The sequence below is a fragment of the Oncorhynchus mykiss genome, chromosome 19 (genome assembly GCF_057628025.1).
Source record: "Oncorhynchus mykiss isolate SJ-2025 chromosome 19, ASM5762802v1, whole genome shotgun sequence".
Lineage (NCBI taxonomy): Eukaryota > Metazoa > Chordata > Actinopteri > Salmoniformes > Salmonidae > Oncorhynchus > Oncorhynchus mykiss.
The window spans coordinates 63,573,838-63,594,691 of NC_143040.1; the positions used below are offsets into that span (position 1 = coordinate 63,573,838).

Sequence of the window (20,854 nt, forward strand, 5' to 3'; positions counted from 1 at the left end):
TAAAATCCCTGAGTGGTTGCCTTCCTCTCCATCAACTGAGTTAGGAAGGACACTTGTATCTTTGTAGTGACTGGGTGTATTGATACACCATGCTCAAAGGGATATTCAATATCTGCTTTTTTATTTAAAAAAATAATAATAATTTAAACCCATCTGCCAATATGTGCCCTTTTTTGCAAGTCATTGGAAAACCTCCCTGGTCTTCATTGTTGAGTCTGTGCTTGAAATTCACTGCTTGACTGGGGGATCATACAGCTAATTTTATATGTGGGGTACAGAGCTGAGGTAGTAATTTAAAAAAATAATGTTAAACACTATTATTGCACACAGAGTGAGTCCATGCAACTTATCTGACTTGTTAAGCACATTTTTACTCCTGAACCTTTTTATGCTTGCCATAACAAAGGGGTTGAATACTTACTGACTCAAGACATTTCAGATGTTCATTTTTTATTAATTTGTGAACATTCCACTTTGACATTATGGGGTATTGAGTGTAAATCAGTGATACAAAATCAACATATTATCCATTTTTTATTCTGGCTGTAACACAACAAAATGTGGAAAATGTCAAGGGGTGTGAATACTTACTGAAGGCACTGTAGCACCTTTAGTTCCTGTGTCTCACTGGATTTCAGTTTATTTTTTTATTTCACCTTTTATTTAACCAGGTAGGCCAGTTGAGAACAAGTTCTCATTTACAACTGTGACCTGGCCAAGATAAAGCAAAGCAGTGCGACAAAAACTACAGAGTTACACATAAACAAACGTACAGTCAATAACACAAAATAAAAGAAAAATTGAAAAATGTATGTCCAATGTGTGCAAATGTAGGGAGGTAGGCAATACATAGGCCATAGAGGCTTAAGTAATTATTACAATTCAGCATTAATACTGGAGTGATAGATGTGCAGATGATAAATGTGCAAGTAGAGATACTGGGGTGCAAGAGAGTAAGTAATAATATGGGGATGAGGTAGTTGGGTATGCTATTTACAGATGTCTGTACCTGTACACAGCCAAATCTGTTCTTGTATATATGCCAACTTTTTAACATTTATTTTAAAAGATTTTTATAGATTTTTGGGGGGGCTGCACTTGTGACTGTTTATTGGTTGATAGGATGGTGATATGATTCTTCCATTATTGTCGCATCACAGTAAAATCACTTAAAAGAAGAATTTCAGTGCAGATGGAGCTTTGTTCTAGAAATGGCTCCGGTTGATTCTTACTGTCCTGTTCAAAAATATGTCGTTGACATATGAGTCTGAATTATAACATGTTTTGTACCTTTTTTGAACGTCTCTTCAGAGGGAACCTTTTTAGCTTTAATTCTTCTAGCACTTGAATTATTTGTGAGGGACACTTTGTTGGATTGCCAATCTGTTGAGCAAGAAGCCTAGCATCTGGAGTGAATTAATAATGAATGTTAACTTCAGATGAAATGTCCTAAAAACACTTAAAGATCAGTGAGCATTATTAAAGTGAAAAATAAAGTGAATGTTTAAGGACCAAGTTTTGTTTAGTGGTCCTTTTATGAAGCAGATGGGCAACAACCTGTTTCCTATGCAAAAAACGACTTTTTGTACGTTGAGTTCAAACCACTTTAGGAGGGATATTAATTTAACTGCAGTTTCATCATGTGCTCTGTCTAGTCCCTTGGTCACGCCCATCTCTGGCTGGGGGATTCCCCAGTCTAGCCTGGATTGCATGACAGTCTGTGGGCTCAACCGAGCCATTGGGAGCTCAGCCTCAGATGTACTGCTCTATTAATCTGATTAAATTGTTCCTCTGGCACAGCCTCCATGTAACAGCTCAGCTCTCCAGTTATGTCACAGTCCCGCCCTGAAAGACGATGCTTCCTTTTCCTTCTATTCTCAGCCTCATTTTTACCTTTTATTTCACCTTTATTTAACCAGGTAGGCCAGTTGAGAACAAGTTCTCATTTACAACTGCGACCTGGCCAAGATAAAGCAAAGCAGCGCGACAACAACACAGAATTATACATGGGATAAACAAACATAGAGTCAATAATACAACAGAAGATTTGTGTGCAAATGAAGTAAGGAGTTAAGGCCACTCTTCCTTGGGTCGTTGTCAATAAGATGTTCTCACTGACCTCAATCAATTGGACAGAGGTTCATTCCTCCAATGGTTTACCCTTGTGGTCAATTACCCAGAAAATGTGACTTGCAGAAAATATAGGCCTAAACAACTGTTTGGCCAGCATTGTGCTGTATTAGGTGTGCAGTTGTATTTTATGTGTGAACTGGACACTGAGGACAGGACTATAGCATGAGCAAAGAAAGTAAACATGTAAATGTTGCATGTCATGTTTACACGCGTTCTACCTATGGGAAATGTGATACAATGGGTATCAGATGTCCAAATTAGATTTACAAACCCAGTGTTGACTTTCAATGGGGGATAGGATGTCTTCATAAAGTTTTAAATGACTAGCCTCAAATATGTATGGGTCTGAAGTTCGCATGTTTCAATAAAGGTGTGTAACCATTGATGTTGTATGCCAATTTGCTGCAGTCTCATCTGCCCTCAGTGCTTTAGTTCCATCCTCATCTGGTGAAAAGGGGAAGCATAAAATCATTTAAAAGCAATCCTATATGAACATTAAACAATGATATGCATTACTTTTATTGTTATCAAGTGTAAATAAATATCATTCAATGTAGATAATCATCAATCTGCATTCGTATTCAAATACTATCAAGTCATATTACAACTAATATAACTTACCTTTTTAATGCTACAGGTATGATGAGCAGAATGACGATGGTTGTTACTGTACATGGCTGCACCTGCACTTGGAAAGTTCGTTCCCAGTGACGTCATCTCTGCCTCCCAGCTGGTCTGAAGTCTGCTCCGCTCTGGGGAGGCTGCCTGCTGCTGTGCTTAAGTGCTGGACGGAGTACCAAGAGAAAAAGCTCGGATATTGTCTCAAGGATATTCTGTATGCGGGAAATTGAACCCGTTTTCGTTGAGCCACATCAAGAACACAGACGTAACATTTGAGAGATACATTGTTGTAAGTCCCTCACTTTTTTAGACATCTTGCAAACCATTTAGCTAACTAGTATGCTGCACTTGTTAGCTCGTGGCTAGCTGGGAGGGGGGCTAGCTATATGTTATGATGGAGCGAACACAGTTAGCTAACAGTGAGAGATCGCTAGCTACAGCAACTATTAGTCGAAATAGTGATACAATATGCATTCATTTGTATTTTGCTTTGCATAGGCTAAAACAAATTACAGTTGGTCTAGTGACATGTCGGTAACGTTTGTTCATGATGTCACCGCGACAACTTTCATTCTATTGTCGGCCGAGATCACACTTTGTCGGTGCTCCAAATTCCATACAGTAGGATAACTTGGGGAAAATGTCTTTCAGCGCTCTCCAATCCTGTTCCTGGAGACGTAGGTTTTCGCTCCAAGCTTAATCTAGCGCACCCGATTCTAATAATTAGCTGGATGATAAATTGAAACAGGTTAGTTACGACTGGGGTTGGAGCGAAAACATCCAGTAGGGTTGCTCTCCAGGAACAGGGATGGAGATCCCTGATCTATTTACTGACAGAAATAAGCAACGTTTGGTATGGTGTGTGTACTGGCTATCCCTAGGCAAACAGATTTTTAAGAGAAATAGGTGGGCAGAATTAATTAATGAAATAGAAAGGGTGTGTTTTGCCCTACTGTCGGGGCAAAACTCCCCCTTCTATGGGGCAAAGTGCATTTTATTTAGAAATTTGAGTAATTGACTCCTAAAAGCTAAAGTGTAGGTATCTTATTTTAAATAAATAAAATATCGGAACCAAATGACATTGCACATCTCACTGAATATTCTCGCTATGATGAGGTTTTGATGTATGACCCTTTTTTGCCCCACTGGAGGGGGGATGTTTTCCCCGAACATACTCACATGAAATTGTACTACTTTATTAAAAGCAGATTACAATATTTTTCCTCTAAGTTGTTATTTTTATTTTATCTTAACACAAATGAAACCATTTAAAAGTGGATTTAGTAAATGTTAACCCTGCTAGCCAGGCAACTAAAAGTAATTTTCTAAGCAATGTTTTGGGTCGATGCCAGCTAACTGGCTAGCCAGTTCAAATAATGGCGAGGATAGCTGACAATGTCATCATTTTAGATACTTTTTATTCATTATTACAGGAAAATAAACCCACAACTAATCAAATGTTATTGGTCACATACACATTTAGCAGATGTTATTGTGGGTGTAGCAAAATGGTTATGTTCCTAGCTCCAGCAGTGCAGTAGTATTTAACAATTCACAACAATATACATATCTAAAAGTAAAGGAATGTAATTAAGAAATATAAATATTAAGACGAGCAATGTACAATATAATACTGCTTTACTCATCTCCTATGTATAAACTATGTAAACATTATTAAAGTGGCCGGTGATTCCATGTCTATACAGTGCCTTTGGAAAGTATTCAGACCCCTTGACTTTTTCCACATTTTGTTACTTTACAACCTTACTTTGAAATGGATTAAATAGTTTCCCCCCCTCTTCAATCTTCTCACACTACCCCATAATGACAAAGTGAAACAGGTTTTTAGATTTTTTTTTGCAAATGGATTAAAAATAAAGAACATAACTTATTTACATAAGTATTCAGACCCTTTGCTATGAGACTCGAAATTGAGCTCAGGTGCATCCTGTTTCCATTGATCATCCTTTAGATGTTTCTACAACTTGATTGGAGTCCACCTGTGGTAAATTCAATTGATTGGACATCATTTGGAAAGGCACACAGCCATCTATATAAGATCCCACAGTTGACAGTGCATGTCAGAGCATAAACATTCAAAAAAGGCAATCATCTCTGCGCACTCCACCAATCAGGCCTTTATGATAGTTGCTAGACGGAAGCCTCTCCTCACTGAAAGGCAAAGGACAGCCTGCTTGGAGTTTGCCAAAAGGCATCTAAAGACTCTCAGACCGTGAGAAACAAGATTCTCTGTTCTGGTGAAACCAAGATTGAATTATTTGGCCTGAATGCCAAGCATCACGTCTGGAGGAAACCTGGTACCATCCCGATGTTGAAGCAAGTCTCAATGTCCTTGAGTGGCCCAGCCAGTGCTCGGACTTGAACCCGATCGAACATCTCTGGAGAGACCTGAAAATGGCTGTGTAGCAACTCTTCCCATTCAACCTGACAGAGCTTGAGAGGATCCGCAGAGACGAATGGGAGAAACTTCCCAAATACACGTGTGCCAATCTTGTAATGTCATACCCAAGAAGACTCTGGGCTGTAACCGCTGTCAAAGGTGTTTCAACAAAGTACTGAATAAAGGGTCTGAATACTTATTTAAATGTCATTTTTCAGTTGTATTTTTTTTATTGATAAGGGAAGAAAACCGTTTAATACATTTTATATTTAAGCTGTAACAAAATGTGGAAAAAGTCAAGGGGTCAGAATACTTTCCGAAGGCACTGTATATAGGGCAGCAGCCTCTAAGTTGCAGGGATGAGTAACCAGGTGGGAGCCGGCTAGTGATGGCCATTTAACAGTCTGATGGCCGTGAGATAGAAGCTGATTTTCAGTCTCTCTGTCCCAGCTTTGATGCACCTGTACTGACCTCGCCTTCTGGATGATAGTGGGGTGGTTGATGTCCTTGATCTATTTTGCCTTCCTGTGACATCGGGTGCTGTAGGTGTCCTGTAGGGCAGGCATTGTGCCCCTGGTGATGCGTTGGGCAGACCGCACCACCCTCTGGAGAGCCCTGCGGTTGTGGGAGGTGCAGTTGCCGTACCAGGCGGTGATACTTCCCGATAGGATGCTCTCAATTATGCATCTGTAAGAGTTTGAGGTTCTTTAGGGGCCAAGCCACATTTCTTCAGCCTCCTGAGGTTGAAGAGGCGCTGTTGTGCCGCCTTCACCACACTTTCTGTGTGGGTGGACCATTTCGTATGGTCAGTGATGTGTACGCCAAGGAACTTGAAGGTTTCCACCTTCTCCACTGCGGTCCCGTTGATGTGGACAAGGGTGTGCTCCCTCTGCTGTTTCCTGAAGTCTACGATCAGATCTTTCATTTTGTTGACGTTAAGGGAGATGTTATTTTCCTGGCACCATTCCGCCAGGGCCCTCACCACCTTCCTGTAGGCTGTCTCGTCATTTTTGGTAATCAGGCCTACTACTGTTGTGTCATCTGCAAACTTGATGATTGATTTGTAGGTGTGCGTGGCCACACAATCATGGTGAAAAGGGAGTACATGAGGGGTCTGAGGATCAACGGAGAGGTGATGTTTCCTACCTTCACCACCTGGGGGTGGCCCATCAGAAAGTCCAAGACCCAGTTGCATAGGGCAGGGTTCAGACCCAGGGTCCCATGCTTAATGTTGAGCGTGGAGGGTACTATGGTGTTGAAGGTTGAGCTGTAGTCAATGAATGCAGTGAGCTGGCATCATTTGTTGGGGCGGTGAGAAAATTAGTGGGTCTAGGGTGTCCGGTAAGGTTCAGGTAATTTGATCCTTAACTAGCCTCTCAAGGCACTTCATGATCCCATAAATGAGTGCTACGGGGTGAAAGTCATTTAGTTCCGTTACCTTTGCTTTCTTGGGTACAGGAACAATGGTGGACATATTGAAGCATGTGGGGACCGCAGACTGGGATAGGGAGAGATTGAATATGTCCATAAACACTCCAGCCAGCTGGTCTGCACATGCTCTGAGCCGGCAGCCTTGCCAGGGTTAACACGTTGAAATGTCTTACGTTGGCCACGGAGAACAAGAGCCCACAGTCCTTGGGATTGGGCTGCGTCGGGGGCACTGTTTTTCTCAAAGTGGGCAAAGAAGGTGTTTAACTTGTCTGGGAGCAAGAAGTCGTTGTTTGCGACATGTCTGGTTTTTCCTTTGTAGTCCGTGATTGTCTGTAGACCCTGCCACATACGTCTTGTCTGAGCCGATGAATTGCGACTCCACTTTGTCTCTGTACAGACGTTTTTGCCATTTTTGATTGCCTTACGGAGGGAATAACTACACTGTTTGTATTCAACCATATCCCCAGTCACGTTGTCATTGTTAAATGTGGTGTGCGCCACAGTTTTCTGTGAATGCTGCAATCTATCCATGGTTTCTGGTTTGGGTAGGTTTTAATTCGAGGTCGACCGAATATGATTTTTCAACACCGATACCGATTATTGGAGGACCAAATAAAGCCGATACCGATTAATCCGCCGTTTTTTTATTTGTATATATATTTTTATTTTTAATGTATTTGTAATAATGACAATTACAACAATACTGAATAAACACTTATTTTAACTTTTTAACATCAATTAAATCAATTTAGCCTCAAGTAAATAATGAAACATGTTCAATTTGGTTTAAATAATGCAAAAACAAAGTGTTGGAGAAGAAAGTAAAAGTGCAATATGTGCTATGTAAGAAAGCTAACGTTTCAGTTCCTTGCTCAGAAAATGAGAACATATGAAAGCTGGTGGTTCCTTTTAACATGAGTCTTCAATATTCCCAGGTAAGAAGTTTTAGGTTGTATTTATTATAGGAATTATAGGACTATTTCCCTCTACACCATTTGTATTTAACTAAACGTTGACTATTGGATGTTCTTATAGTCACTTTAGTATTGCCAGTGTAACAGTATAGCTTCCGTCCCTCTCCTCGCTCCTCCCTGGGCTCGAACCAGCAACACAATGACAACAGCCACCACATCGAAGCAGCGTTACCCAAGCAAAGCAAGGGAAACAACCACGCCAAGGCTCAGATCAAGTAGCGCGCGCTAACTAGCCAGCCATTTCACTTCGGTTACACCAGCCTCATCTCGGGAGTTGATAGGCTTGAAGTCATAAACAGCGCAATGCTTGACGCACAATGAAGAGCTGCTGGCAAAACGCACGAGAGTGCTGTTTGAATGAATGTTTACAAGCCTGCTTCTGCCTACCACCGCTCAGTCAGATACTTCAATACTTGTATGCTCAGTCAGATTATATGCAACGCAGGACACACTAGATAATGTCTAGTAATATCATTAACCATGTGTAGTTAACTAGTGATTATGATTGATTGTTTTTTTATAAGATACGTTTAGTGCTAGCTAGCAACTTACGCAAATGCAGTAAGCCATGGTAACAGGCAGTCAGTCTCCTTGTGGAGTGCAACGAGAGAGAGGCAGGTCGTTATTGTGTTGGACTAGTTAACTGTAAGGTTGCAAGATTGGATCTCCCGAGCTGACAAGGTGAAAATCTGTCGTTCTGCCCCTGAACGAGGCAGTTAACCCACCGTTTCTAGGCCGTCATTGAAAATAAGAATGTGTTCTTAACTGACCAGTTCGACAATAAACTGATTTGTTCCATAAAGTCCATCATTTATCATATAGCCACTTGTTGTTAGCGTGTTCAGCCCAGTAATCCATCTTCATGAGGCGCGAGCACTACGTCCAGACTAAAACTCAAAGTTCCATTACAGGTCATGGAAACAAGTCAAACGATATATGGAATCAATCTTTAGGATGTTTTTAACATAAATCATCAAGGTTCCAACCGGAGAATTCCATTGTCTGTAGAAAAGCACTGGAACGAGAGCTAACTCTGTCGGGACTGCGCGTCACGAGCCTGAGACACTATGCCAGACCCATGACTCATTCAGCTCCCATTCCCCCCCCTCCTTTATAGCAGAAACCTGAAACATGTATTTAAATACGGTTGACATCTAGTGGAAGCCTTAGGAATTGCAACTTGACCCCATAGACACTGTGTATTCGGTAGGCCAAGCTTTGAAAAACTACAAACCTCAGATTTCCCACTTCCTGGTTGAATTTTTCTCAGGTTTTCACCTGCCACATACATGAGTTCTGTTATACTCACAGACCTCATTCAAACAGTTTTATAAACTTCAGTGTTTTCTATCCAATACTACTAATAATATGCATATATTAGCATCTGGGACTGAGTAAGAGGCATTTCACTCTGGGCACGCTATTCATCCAAAAGTGAAAATGCTGATCCCTATCCCAAACAGGATATCCCAGGTCGCGTGATCAAAACAATCTTGAAGCATGGATTCCAATTGGTCAAACCAGCGTTGAATTGACCTTAGCACGGGTACTTCCTGTTTGAGTTTAGGAAGGGAGGAGCAAAATGGGGTCGTGGTCTGATTTGCCAAAGGCGGGGCGTGGGAGGGCTTTGTTGGTGTCTCGAAAGGGGACGTAGCAGTGATCCAGTGTTTTTCCAGAGCGATTACTACAGTCAATGTGTTGATAGAACTTCAATAGCGTTTTCCTCAAATTTGCTCTGTTAAAATCCTCAGCTGCAATAAATGTGGCCTCATGATATGTGGTTTCCAGTTTGCATCATTATTTACAAGGTAATGATGGTGAGTTTACAGAAAATAACTAATGTTATGAGTGTGTCGGAATAAAAGTAGGTAATTCTATCTGAACATTTTAGAACTCCTGCACCGTCTCATCACAGATGGATTTGGTCTTGTTGCTGTAGCAGCCCAGTAACCACGGCAGATATGGATTTTTTTGGGGGGCCTCTAACAATTTATTTGGGTGGGTGGGGGGGGGGTCAAGGAGGCCGATGGCCGATATTCAATATCATTGAATTAGAACATTTTGACGTTTCCCCAGAAACCCATGAATGCATTAATGCACACATTTTAAAATCAAACAATACATTTGGGTAAAAACTAAGTAATCTAACTACATAACATAATGGTAATAATTTTATTTGAGTGGTAAATCTCTTGAGAAACTGGGTACATTTTAAGATGGCATAGTCGTCTGTGGTGCTACAGATTTGGGACCTATTTTAAAAATCAAATACAATTTTATTGGTCACATACACATGGTTATTGCGAGTGAAGGGCAATGCTTGTGCTTCTAGTTCTGACAGTGCAGCAATACCTAACATTTAATCTAAAAATTCCACAAGAACTACCCAATACACACATCGAAGTAAAGTAATGGAATAAGAATATATACATATGAATATACTATGTAAAATGTTTTTATCAATATTTGCATAGAAGCATCACTCCCAGCATATCATGACTGTGTGGAAGGACATCATATAGGCACTGCTGTTAGTTTGAGAATATAAAATTATCATCGTCATGATTTCTGATCACGGATGCTTCTGAAACTATATTTTTCGTCCTTTTCCGTGATCGAGTGTATATATACTGGACAAAAATATAAAATGCAATAATTTGTTAGATATTACTGTTTGAGTTCATATAAGGAAATCCGTCAACTTAATTGCATTAAGCCCTAATCTATGGATTTTACATTACTGGGCAGGGGTGCATCTACTGGGGAGCCAGGCCCAGCCAATCCAGAAATATTTTTTTCCCACTAAAAGGTTATATTGCAGACAGAAATACTCCTCAGCACCACCCACCTCAGACGATCCTGCAGGTGAAGAAGCCGGATGTGGAGGTCCTGAGCTGGCGTGGTTACACGTGGTCTGCAGTTGTGAGGCCGTTTGGACATACTGTCAAATTCTCTTAAATGATATTTGAGGCAGCTTATGGTAGAGAAATAAACATTACATTATCTGGCGACAGCCCTGTAGTCAGTATGCCATTTGCATGTGCCATTGTGTAGTGTGACAAAGCTGCACATTTTAAAGTGCCCTTTTATTGTCCCCAGCATAAGGTGCACCTTTGTAATGTTAATGATTTTTAACCGCTTCTTCATATGCCACACCCGAGGTGGATGGATTATCTTGTCAAAGGAGAAATGCTTACTAATAGGGATGTGCACAAACTTTGAGAAAAATAAGATTTTTGTGCTATAGAACATTTGTATTTATTTTTTTAACCTCATGAAACATGGGACACTTCATGTTGCGTTTTTATATTTTTGTTCAGTGTATATTTTTCAGCTGCCAGGACACATCTAAACAATTCAGCTGCCAGGAAGACTCGATTGGCTTATTCAACTATCTGTCAAGAACTGGGTGCTTTGTAACTCGCTGTAACTTGCTTACTGCTATGATTGGATAGAGTGAGGCCGTAACTCTGTTCCTTTTCAGTTCTCCTCACATCTCTCTCCATCACTCATATCACTTTCTGAAGCTACTATGAGAACTAGCTCAAAGGCAATGCACATTTATAGCTTAGTAGAAAATGTCATATCTGACAAGGAGAGTAAGTGCAGAGAAATATTTGCCCGACTTTATAGCGGCTCGGGTTATTGGTCATTCTCTAGTTGCGACAGTTGTAGAGACGTTAAGTTATTTCATGTCTGTGCAACAAGGAAACTGACAGTTGCAGAGACTGTCTAAAGACATTTCAACGGAGTAAAAATTAAATGTTTTGACTAGCGATACTTGTCGTATTGTAATTGTCATCAGACATGTCGTTAGACCAAGTATAAACCGACCTAACGTCTCTCACAATGCTATAGCTTGCTTTCTAACTACAGACGCTAGCTGTATAGCTAATGCCTGCCATTTGTATAGCTAGGTTATTATTGGGCTGTTTAGTGATAGTTCTGGGCTAAAGGTAACGTTATCTAGCTCGAGCCTGCCTGCTGTTATTTGGTAAATATAGCTAGTATTGGATTGATAAATGCTCCAAAATTTGACTAAATATCCATCTGTATAATGTCAACGTGATTAAAGCTGTCAGGCAATAATTATGCATTTGTACACATTAAATGTATTAGACATAATAAAGCTAGCTAGTTTCAGCCAATGGCTGTTGGACAAAGCTAGGAAGTAGGTTGAACTAAATGTGCATGCCATGATGCTTCACTTACCATAAAATAAGCATCACAAAAAGATTGAAGTGGCATAATTCTGGCTTGTTATCAACAGAAGTCTGTGTCTAGAACCATCAAAATATTTACGCTTGGAGACCTATGTCCTCATGCACTAGGCCAGCATTTACCAAACTCGGTTCTGGTGCAGGTTTTTGCCCTAGCACTACACCTCTGACTCAAATAATGACCTCATCAAGCTTTGTTGTGAATCAGCTGTGTAGTGCTATGGCCAAAACCAAAACGTCCACCCCTTGTGGTCCCCAAGACCGAGTTTGGGAAACGCTGCGCTGGGCTAATTCATTATGTGCTTAATGAATGCTCTCTGTTCTGTACAATAACAGATTTTGCTAGTATGCCCCGCAAAGAAAAAAACGAGTTCTCTGACGAGCCGTGTATGGGCTCCTTTAGGTTGTAATGCTTGCTTGGCCACTGACACACCCGGCACCACTGTACTCCTCCCTATATCCGGTCAGACTGCAGCAGAGCAGATATCCCAATGTATTTTCCATATCCTCTCTTCTATAGAGGGAACAGGAAGCTAGAAGCAGGCAGGAGGTATGTGTGTTCCAGGAAACACACCTTAACCTTTGAACCCTGGTCTCCTCCATGATCTCTCCTCAGAATGTTTTTTATTTTCAAGGGCTGACTGCTGACCACACCTTATTACACTTCAACAGTCTTCACAAATATCTCACTTCCGTTGGGGCTTAGGAGCCATAAGAGGATTACATGTTCGAGTCGAAGCTAACCACATGGGACCTGTATTAAGTGGCTGGTTTGTTGTGCTGATTAATTTGATAAGCAGTGTCTGTTACTTTGGTGTAACAGACACTATCAATATGGCATAAGCAAAGAACACAAAATTATGCACTGATTATATAGATGTTATAGCGTAGCATCTCTGAATTTAAACATTGTGCCCATTTTTTTAAGTAATACTAATTATGATTCATACAAAATGCTCCTCTACTGTACTGTTTGATGTTGAAGTCTGCTTGTGGCTAAAAAATGTGACCAATAACATTTGATTTCAGTTTTGTCAATCTTTAAAGAGCACAAAGTATGTAGCTTATTTCAGGTGTGGCATATCATACCTCACTAGGGTAGGGGGCACTATTTTCACTTCCGGACGAAAAGCGTTCCCAAAGTAAACTGCCTGCTACTCAGGCCCTGAAGCTAGGATATGCATATAATTGGTTGATTTGGATAGAAAACACTAAAGTTTCCAAAACTGTTAAAATAATGTCTGAGTATAACAGAACTGATTTGGCAGGTGAAAACCTGAGAGAAATCCATCCAGGAAGGGGGATTTTTTTATGTTTGTAGTTTTCTATTTGAATGCCATTACAGTATCCTTTCACTTAGGACTGAAATTGCACTTCCTATGGCTTCCATTAGATGTCAACATTAGAAATTGTTTCAGGCTTGTATTCTGAAAAATTAGGGAGTAAGACCACTCTGAGTGGACCCAACAGTGTCCCAGAGCTTTTTCATGACTGAGAGCACACCTTTCTTGTTTACCTTTTATATTGACAACGTTATTGTTTGAAATATTATCGACTATTCAGGCTAAAAACAACCTGAGGATTGATTATAAACATCTTTTGAAATGTTTCTATGAACTTTACGGATACTATTTGGATTTTTCGTCTGCCTGTTGTGACTGCATTTGAGCCTGTGGATTACTGAACAAAACGTGCGAACAAAACTGAGGTTTTTGGATATAAACAGGGGCTTTATCGAAAAAAAACAAACATTTACTGAGTAAATGGGAGTCTTGTGAGTGCAACCATATGAAGATCATCAAAGGTAAGTGATCATCAAAGGTAAGTTATTAATTTTATCTCTATTTCTGACTTCTGTAACTCCTCTACTTGGCTGGTAACTGTTTGTAATGATTTGTCTACTGGGCGCTGTTCTCAGATAATCGCGTGGTATGCTTTCGCCGTAAAGCCTTTTTGAAATCTGACGCCGTGGAAAATGTACAGAACAATTCCGGAGTTTACTGGAAAGTTTCCAACCCGTTGCAACCTTAATAATTACACAGGTGCACCTTGTGCTTGGGACAGTAAAAGGCCACTCTAAAATGTGCAGTTTTGTCACAACACAATGCCACAGATCTCAGTCTCACGTTTTGACGGAGCGTGCAATTGGCATGCTGACTGCAGGATTCTCCATTGTCGTGCCATTCATCTGCCGCCATCACCTCATGTTTTCAGCATGATAACGCACGGCCCCATGTCGCAAGGATCTGTACACATATTGAAGAGCCATTGAGGTGGAGTGGGACAACATTCCACAGGCCACAATCAACAACCCGATGAGCTCTATGCGAAGGAGATGTGCCGCGCTGCATGAGGCAAATGGTGGTCACACCAGATACTGACTGTTTTTCTGATTCACGCCCCTACATTTTTGTTTTATGTACTGTATCTGTGACTGACAGATACATATCTCTATTCCCATTCATGTGAAATCCATAGAATAGGGCCTAATGAATGTGTTTCAATTGACTGATTTTCTAAAATGAACCCTTACTCTGTAAAAATCTTTGAAATTCTTGCATGTTGTGTTTATAGTAAGTGTTGGGGTTCGTTTCCTTGTTCCTTGTCAATCATTGGCTCATTGGTGAAATTAGCATTATGACAATATCTTTAATTAAATCAATTTGATCATAAATCAAAACCTTTTATTAATGCAATTACAGACAGAAGTTGACAATCAGGAACATAGCACCCATGTTCTGCAAAATAGAAAAGGTCTCAAGTTGCTTTTATTAAACCTGAAGTCCAACCTGTGACTGCCTACGTCATTACCTTTTACTCATGAGACCAACACCAACACTTTTTATAAGAGGCAGAGAGAGAGAACTAGAAAACAACTGTGTAACAATATTAAAATCTCATAATGTATATACATTGTTAATCTATAGTCTAGGACCCTACAAATGTAAGGAGGGAGTGGTCTTATAACCCCTCCCCTTCTATTACTACAACATCAATTATTCTAATGCATCAATCATTTGGTACAGCCCCAATCATGACCCCTAGGGGAACTCCTGACATAAGTTATTGGTTTGAAATCCTCTTTGGCCGTTCGCTGACAGCAGCAACAGCAGCGAATGGCTTTTTCCTAACTTAAAATATCCATGTGAGAGAAGTTGATGAGTAAACGAGCAGGTTATCTCAGCACTTTGATTGCACCTCAATCCCACACACTAATTGGATAGCAGAGCCATGGGTCTGTTCTGAATGTATACCCTACGCCATAGGATTAGGCCTACCACTTAAAGGCTTGCAAAGTGTACAGTAAAGCTATCAGCACTATCACATGTGTTGTGCTTGTTGATGTTTTGCATGGAGTATGAATGTGGAGGGCCTTAGCATGTTCATTTTTGCACAAACATTTTATTGGCCTTTTTTTGTTTTTACCTTGTCACCTCGGGGATTTGATCTGGCAACCTTTCAGTTACTAGTCCAACGCTCTAATCTCTAGGCTACCTGCCGCCCCGGTATACAGTGCAGTCAGAAAGTGTTAACAAACGTGGAAAAAGGGAAGGGTTATTATGTTACAGCCTTATTTGAAAACATTTATAAAATGTATTGTTTTCCCCTCATCAATCTACATGTAATACCCCATAATGACAAAACAAAAAACGTTTTTTAGAAATACCCTATTTAGATAAGTATTCAGACCCTTCCTTTGCTATGAGACTGGAAATTGAGCTAATGTGCGTCATGTTTCCATTGATCATCCTTGATGTTTCTACAACTTGACTGAATATACCACAGGTGGACTCCAATCAATTGGACATGATTTGGAAAGGCTCATTCTCATCATGTGAAATCCATAGAATAGGGCCTAATGAATTTATTACAATTTACTGATTTCCTTAAATGAAGTGTAACTCAGTAAAATCTTTGAATTTCTTGCATGTGGTGTTTTTATATTTTTATTTTGCATATTACACCACATCTGACAGCCCACTTGGAGTTTGCCAAAAGGCACCTAAAGGACTGACCATGAGGAACAAGATTCTCTGGTCTGATCAATGCAAAATTGAACTCTTTCGCCTGACTGCCAAGCATCAAGCTTGTAGCGTCATACCCAAGAAGACTCAAGGTTATAATCGCTGCCAAATGAGCTTCAGCAAAGTACTTAGTAAAGGGTCTGAATACTTACATAAATGTGACGTTTCAGAAATTGCAAAAAAAACAAAACAGTTTTTGCTTTGTCATTATAGGGTATTGTGTGTAGATTGATGAGGAAAAATAATATTAATACATTTTAGAATAAGGCTGTAAAATAAAATGTGGAAAAAGTCAAATGGTCTGAATACTTTCCGAATGCCCTTCATGGTTCTTATGTAAGAACAATGGTGCAACTTTAATACAAATGTTATTTTATAACAAATGCACTTTCTCCCACCTTTTTCTTGTTGCTATGTGCGTAATGGCAAAGTTAACCAGCATTTTGGTGTTGAGAACAATGCGGTGGGAGGCAGCAGCAAGTTGAGAAGCCGAGAAAACAGCCCTTGCCTAAGAAAAGTGAGGAGCGAGGAAACCCCAACTTAAATAGGTCTGTAATCAACAGCCTAACTTAAATGTGCCTGACTTTATAAATGATCCATGTATATCTACAGAAATAAGACCTGCTTCGGTTGCGTGTTTGTTTAAAAGCCTACTGATAGCATGTGCTCCAAAGCCTCACATGTTGGATAAAGCATTTTCACAAATTCGTCTATTTTTAATCTTTGCTATGCTGTAATAAAGGCTTTACACACACCATTACTTATCATTTATTTAGTGTTTACATTGTTACAAATGGTCAGAAAAATATTGTAATCTAACAGTACCTGTATCACACAATACGTACTCAGCTCTTGCTCCTATACCCTCCTGTTATTATTATGATCATCATTATAATAAATAATGCCATCATTCGTAGGCTTAGTATAGCAGCATTGTATAACCACCATTGAGCTGTAAGCCTAAGAGCGCATCCTGTTTAGCTGTCCTAATGGCATAACTTACCTAGGCCTATATGTAAATATATAGGCTACTGAATCAATTAGGGCTGCCCCCCCCCCCCCCAAATAAAAAAAAAATGTATATATATATATATATATATACTGCTCAAAAAAATAAAGGGAACACTAAAATAACACATCCTAGATCTGAATGAAATATTCTTATTAAATACTTTTTTCTTTACATAGTTGAATGTGCTGACAACAAAACCACACAAATATCAATGGAAATCAAATGTATCAACCCATGGACGGTCTGGATTTGGAGTCACACTCAAAATTAAAGTGGAAAACCACACTACAAACTGATCCAACTTTGATGTAATGTCCTTAAAACGAGTCAAAATGAGGCTCAGTAGTGTGTGTGGCCTCTATGTGCCTGTATGACCTCCCTACAACGCCTGGGCATACTCCTGATGAGGTGGCGGATGGTCTCCTGAGGGATCTCCTCCCAGACCTGGACTAAAGAATCCGCCAACTCCTGGACAGTCTGTGGTGCAACGTGGCGTTGGTGGATGGAGCGAGACATGATGTCCCAGATGTGCTCAATTGGATTCAGGTCTGGGGAACGGGCGGGCCAGTCCAATACTTATTTTCCACCATAATTTGCAAATAAATTCATTAACAATCCTACAATGTGATTTTCTGGATTTCTTTTCTCATTTTGTCTGTCATAGTTGAAGTGTACCTATGATGAAAATTACAGGTCTCATCTTTTTAAGTGGGAGAACTTGCACAATTGGTGGCTGACTAAATACGTTTTTGCCCCACTGTATGTATGTATGTATGTATGTATGTATATATATATATATATATATACAGTGCCTTGCGAAAGTATTCGGCCCCCTTGAACTTTGCGACCTTTTGCCACATTTCAGGCTTCAAACATGAAGATATCAAACTGTATTTTTTTGTGAAGAATCAACAACAAGTGGGACACAATCATGAAGTGGAATGACATTTATTGGATATTTCAAACTTTTTTAACAAATCAAAAACTGAAAAATTGGGCGTGCAAAATTATTCAGCCCCTTTACTTTCAGTGCAGCAAACTCTCTCCTGAAGTTCAGTGAGGATCTCTGAATGATCCAATGTTGACCTAAATGACTAATGATGATAAATACAATCCACCTGTGTGTAATCAAGTCTCCGTATAAATGCACCTGCACTGTGATAGTCTCAGAGGTCCGTTAAAAGCGCAGAGAGCATCATGAAGAACAAGGGACACACCAGGCAGGTCCGAGATACTGTTGTGAAGAAGTTTAAAGCCGGATTTGGATACAAAAAGATTTCCCAAGCTTTAAACATCCCAAGGAGCACTGTGCAAGCGATAATATTGAAATGGAAGGAGTATCAGACCACTGCAAATCTACCAAGACCTGGCCGTCCCTCTAAACTTTCAGCTCATACAAGGAAAAGACTGATCAGAGATGCAGCCAAGAGGCCCATGATCACTCTGGATGAACTGCAGAGATCTACAGCTGAGGTGGGAGACTCTGTCCATAGGACAACAATCAGTCGTATATTGCACAAATCTGGCCTTTATGGAAGAGTGGCAAGAAGAAAGACATTTCTTAAAGATATCCATAAAAAGTGTTGTTTAAAGTTTGCCACAAGCCACCTGTGAGACACACCAAACATGTGGAAGAAGGTGCTCTGGTCAGATGAAACCAAAATTGAACTTTTTGGCAACAATGCAAAACGTTATTTTTGGCGTAAAAGCAACACAGCTGAACACACCATCCCCACTGTCAAACATGGTGGTGGCAGCATCATGGTTTGGGCCTGCTTTTCTTCAGCAGGGACAGGGAAGATGGTTAAAATTGATGGGAAGATGGATGGAGCCAAATACAGGACCATTCTGGAAGAAAACCTGATGGAGTTTGCAAAAGACCTGAGACTGGGACGGAGATTTGTCTTCCAACAAGACAATGATCCAAAACATAAAGCAAAATCTACAATGGAATGGTTCAAAAATAAACATATCCAGGTGTTAGAATGGCCAAGTCAAAGTCCAGACCTGAATCCAATCGAGAATCTGTGGAAAGAACTGAAAACTGCTGTTCACAAATGCTCTCCATCCAACCTCACTGAGCTCGAGCTGTTTTGCAATTAGGAATGGGAAAAAATTTCAGTCTCTCGATGTGCAAAACTGATAGAGACATACCCCAAGCGACTTACAGCTGTAATCGCAGCAAAAGGTGGCGCTACAAAGTATTAACTTAAGGGGGCTGAATAATTTTGCACGCCCAATTTTTCAGTTTTTGATTTGTTAAAAAAGTTTGAAATATCCAATAAATGTCGTTCCACTTCATGATTGTGTCCCACTTGTTGTTGATTCTTCACAAAAAAATACAGTTTTATATCTTTATGTTTGAAGCCTGAAATGTGGCAAAAGGTCGCAAAGTTCAAGGGGGCCGAATACTTTCGCAAGGCACTGTGTGTGTGTGTGTGTATATATATATATATATATATATGTATGTATGTATGTATGTATGTATGTATGTATGTGTGTGTGTGTGTAGACCGAAAGTCGTTGGTTCTTTCGATTCAATTGATTGATTAAAACTTTTAAACGTTTATTTTTCTATATATAGACACACCCTGTGTCTTAAGAAAATCAAATATATTGTCTGATGCTGTTTGATGAAGTAAGACACAAATTACTCAAGAGGGAGCAAGAGATCATGATAACCAGAAGTGTCAAGCCTGACTCAACCATCCTGCTAGCTTTTGCAGATTCTGCCATTACTCTCCTGAAGTTGCCAGTAATAGGCTACATGAGGAGTAGGCAACCTTTCTCATGTGGAATGCTAATTTATCTTCCCATTTCTACCGATCTGCGTGCCAGTTATGCGCCTCCTAACTCATAATTGACAGTAGCGCTGCAAACAAAAGAAAATGACTACACTTACAAAACTCGTAAATGGAATGAAATTAACCAAAACTTGTTTCTCAGAAGTGTAGCATAGGTTGTGTGCTCTGCAAACAACGTGTCCACTCTGACAATGACAGTGGTAAAATACTGGAATAATAATATATTGAATGGATTAACAGAAATGACCAAACAAACATTGTAGATTAGAAATGTATAGGAATTCAAGCTAAATGTAGGCTAGTTCTGGTGATACATGTAATGGTGAATTGATAGACTAATAATCAAGGCAAACAATTCACACAATGAAGTTATGAAACAATGAATGTGCTCAAATTGGCGGGAGAGAGCGCATTCCGGAGGGAGACGTGCATTTTAGCCACACTCCCCTTCTTGGACTGTGCCATCCACATGGCCTCCGCAATGGATTAGACTCCTCAATTTATTAATTCACTGAGCGTGAATCAGACAGGTGTCTCGTGTGCCTTAAAATAAACAAATATACATAGTACCAGTCAAAAGTTTGGACACCTACTCATTCAAGGGCTTTTCTTTATTTGTACTATTTTCTACATTGTAGAATAATAGTGAAGACATCTAAACTATGAAATAACACATATGGAATCATGTAGTAGACAAAAAAGGGTTAAACGAATCTAAATATTTTATATTTGAGGTTTTCAAAGTAGCCACCCTTTGCCTTGACAGCTTTGCACACTCCTGGCATTCTCTCAACCAGCTTCATGAGGTAGTCACTTGGAATGTATTTCAATTAACAGGTGTGCCTTGTTAAAAGTTAATTTGTGGCATTTATTTTACTTAATGTGTTTTGAGCCAATCAGTTGTGTTGTGAGAAGGTAGGGGTGGTATACAGAAGATAGCCCGATTTAGTAAAACACCAAGTCCATATTATGGCAAGAACAGCTCAAATAAGCAACGAGAAACGACAGTCCATCATTACTTTAAGACATGAAGGTCAGTCAATCCGAAAAATGTCAAGGTCTTTGAAAGTTTCTTCAAGTGCAGTCTCAAAAACCATCATGATGAAACTGGCTCTCATGAGGAGCGCCACAGGAAAGGAAGACCCAGCGTTACCTCTGCTGCAGAGGATAAGTTCATTAGAGTTACCAGCCTCAGAAATTGCAGCCCAAATAAATGCTTCAGAGTTCAAGTAA

General features: G+C 39.9%; 1 protein-coding gene across 4 annotated transcripts in view; it reads left to right on the forward strand.

Annotated features, from left to right (window-relative positions):
• Positions 1-2,864: 2,864 nt before the first annotated feature.
• Positions 2,865-20,854, forward strand: part of LOC110498124 (unconventional myosin-VI) — a 100,641-nt gene continuing 82,651 nt past the window's right edge. For all 4 annotated transcript variants that reach the window (XM_036955105.2, XM_036955103.2, XM_090211499.1 and 1 more), the window contains exon 1: positions 2,865-3,043. The gene's annotated coding sequence lies outside the window, so the exon portion shown is untranslated. The remainder of the gene's footprint in view (positions 3,044-20,854) is intronic.